This window comes from Cicer arietinum, chromosome 3 (assembly GCF_000331145.2).
Source record: "Cicer arietinum cultivar CDC Frontier isolate Library 1 chromosome 3, Cicar.CDCFrontier_v2.0, whole genome shotgun sequence".
In the NCBI taxonomy this organism is placed as follows: Eukaryota; Viridiplantae; Streptophyta; class Magnoliopsida; order Fabales; family Fabaceae; genus Cicer; species Cicer arietinum.
Genome location: NC_021162.2, coordinates 50836602 through 50840399, shown reverse-complemented (window position 1 = coordinate 50840399; position 3798 = coordinate 50836602).

Here is a 3798-nt window from a genome sequence, read left to right as displayed (position 1 = left end):
ATTTTATAATATTAATTATGAACACATTAATTTCACCAAACATGAATCACCATATTCAATCTCCAAAATTTTCAACCATAAATCACCACAACAACATTAATATATCATAATTCTCCCCACCACTAACTCGGTGCCAGCGGTCTCGATTCCTTTTCGAGACTCAAGGAGCTAACAACATAAACATGAATATTTATAACAATTTGTTCACAATAAAACTAATCCAAACACAACAAAATTCCCAAAATTAAATCTTTCTCACACACCAAACTTTTAAAACCAAATATTCTATATTGTTTACTTAAAACTGAATAAAACAAATATTGTCCAAATTTCACATACACATACTCGACTATTAAAGCACCAAAAATTTTGAGTTAATGAAATACTCTAAACTTTTTTTTAAAAAAAATTCTTTTTAAACTCAGTCCAAGAGTAATTAAAAGAGTAAAATTTTAAACTCTAACCATTGTTAATTTTAATCTATCTTTTTGCCCAAACTCTTTAACTTAGTTAAAATTTGAACTTTTTCACAACTTTAACAACTCTAAATTTTTCGTGAAATTTCAACTTCAGTTCAAACTCATTTATTTGAAAATAACTCATTACGTAACTCAAACACATCAAATTTAATCACTACACATAAATCACATCAGAAAAAAAAATCATAATATTAATTTGGATTTTAGATTTTAAACATTTCTTCTATATGATTTTTGATGGACCATATTATAAATTTCCTGCAAAACAATCTTTCCAGAGAGAAATATGCCATATAGAGATGCCTTCAAAAGAATATAGTAAATTTGGACACTATCAATATCATACATGATACATAATAGCAAAGGAAAAATGTGTTATGTAGAATTAAACAAACATTAACATAAAAACAAAGGAAAAGTGTTGAGAAACACAATAGTAAAGTTCAAACAGAAAGATAAATGATTGAGAAATTGAACATACAATTCACACCCAACATTAATCCCTACACAACACACCTCAAAACAAACTAAATTCAATTTCAACTAATTCACACATAAACTAATTAAATTCATTTTTCACAAAATCACACCTCAAATACATCAAATTTCTTTTCTACAAAATCACAAATAATGTCCTAAATGCAAACTAAAAGTTTGGAAGGAGCCCTTACCCCCGTTGTAGCTCTAACAAACGATTACGTCACCGCGATTAATTCTGGTAAAAACTTCTCTCGCGTCGTTACTTTAAAAGTTAGCTCACTAGCACCGTAGAGTGACAAAGAGCAACTTTTCCTTCTGTCACTTCGCAAAATAAAACTTAGAAGTCAAAGAAAAGTGAGAGTTTGTGTTTTATGGTTTTGAAACCACCAACCATGGTTTTTGGCAAACCATGAAGAAAGAAAGGAGGAAAATGCTAGGCTGGGAGGAGAACGACTCTGATTTTCTCTTTCCTATCCTTGCCTTTATATATATATATATATATTATAATTAAGTCAATCCTACAAATATCTAAATACTCTTACATCCATCACTTCACTCCTATCTCAATCTAATTTAATAAAAATATCTATCCTCGTCGCAACTCAATTGACATGTAAAATTTTCAACAACAAGAGATATTTTTAATAAAAATGCTCGGTATTGAATTCTTCGTAACGTAAATAAATTATTCTTCGACAAATAATTTTAATCGGGTCTCAAAATATATATTAAAATATATATAAATATTAAATATATTATTAATTTTAATAAAATATACTTTTGATATTTAATTCACAAAATTAAATAAAATTGGCTAAATGCCTCAACAATTCAACACAAAACACCCTAAAATTTGCATAATTTAGAATTTAAAATCTAAGGGTCTTACACCTTAGTTTTGTCTTCAAGTGTCCAATCTATTTCTTTCTTTTCAGCAGTGGTTAAATCATTTTGATCAACTATTGATATGAAATCTCCATTTGTAATGATGCGCCACATTCCTGTATTTAGAGATTTCAGAAACAAATGCATCTTGTTCTTCCAGAAGTAGTAATCCGTTCCATCAAAGTAAGGTTGTCCCTTTGAAGATCATCCTTCAACAATGTATTTTACTTTTGACATTTTTTTTAGATCTTTACTCTAGCACTTTTTAAAGTGTTTACTCTTTAGAGACCTTGCTCTGATGTCAATTGAAGTAGCAATGTCAATTTACAATGAAGGAGGTTTGAATTGTAAATTCACCTATTTAAAATTTCCTGTTAAAATCTTAAGAAAATAGCTCAAAATTGATCTTGGTTATGAAAACAGAAAACATAAAACGTTCTTGGTTTTACATAGTTTTTGTTAAGATCAATCTTGATCTATAACAACTATTCATTTCCACCTAGAAATTGGTAGAATCTTATTATACTCAAACTATACAACCCTTATAGTTTTGAGTTTACACAATAATAATTTAAAGATATTGGTAGAATCTTATTATGCTCAACTTGTGTTTGAGAATATATTCTTGATAAAAGAACTCAATAATATGATTTGGATATATGAAGAGGAAAACAGAACTGATTCTTTTTAGAATTGAGAAGCTTTCAAGTACGTAAGTGTATGTGATGTATGAATTTTCTTAACACTTGAAGTTATGTGTTTTCCTTGAGCTTGGGGTTCCTTTTATTTGAATGTTCCTGTTTTGAACATTCTGCCTTTCTACTTCTTTGTTAATAATGTTTGATTTGTAGCTTCTGATTCTTGACTGTGATGATCATTTGTTTATGCACACAAACATATCATAGATGTGTTTAATCAATTCAAATTAAGATACATATTAGATATGTGTTTAATTGATTCATAGTAAGACTGTCTTTTGATTCTTTCAAAACATGTTGGAGAATGATGAAATAAGGCTGGAGAATGTTCTTATCATTCTGGATTGATGTCATCATACTTGGAGAATGGTGTTGATCATTCTAGATATGGTTGCCAATCATTATGGAGAAAGATGTTTGCTGTTGAAAGATCATGTGTACGCTGTAGAATGATTATCAATCTGGAGACTGATGTTATACTGCTGGAGAATGATCATTTGACACTTTTGCTTTGAGTTGTGCCTTTTAATCTTTGATCATTTTGAGTGATTCTTATGCCCATATGAGATCTGTGCATTCCTAGTATATGAACTGGAAATCCATTCGCGTTTTGCAAGAGCTTTCCTTGCATTAAAAACTGATTCGATCTTGCTTGCTGAAAATGACAGAACCGCGGAGAACATTCTTGGTTTTGCAGATTTATGTCAAGAGCATTCTTGGTTCAGTTTTGTTCATTTTTAGCACTTTCTTTAAACTGATTACTTTTGCATTTGCTTTGGAGCTTTCTTGGATTATTACATTCAAAAGCACATGTTAAATTAACACATAACTTAGAATCATAATTAGAGTCTTTAATTAACTTTTATTTGTTTACATTAAAAAATTAGTTTGAGATTTTGCCTTAACACCATAATCAGAGTTAGAACCAGATGATATCACTAGAGGCAGAAAGATAACCAGAGGCAGAACCATAGGATATCACTAGAGGTAGAAACAAAACCAATGGCAGATCCATAATCAGAGTCAAAACCAGAGGATACCACTAAAAACTGAAACATAACTAGTGGCAGAACCATAGGATACCACCGGAGATAGAAACAAAATAATAGGAAAAAACAAAGTCTACAACTAAAAAACTTTTTCTAATTAATTGGACAAAATTGTGATACTACGTTGCAAATATTCTCGACTTTGATTATCTCTGTGGCAACAATTATATATATATATATATATATATATATATATATATATATATA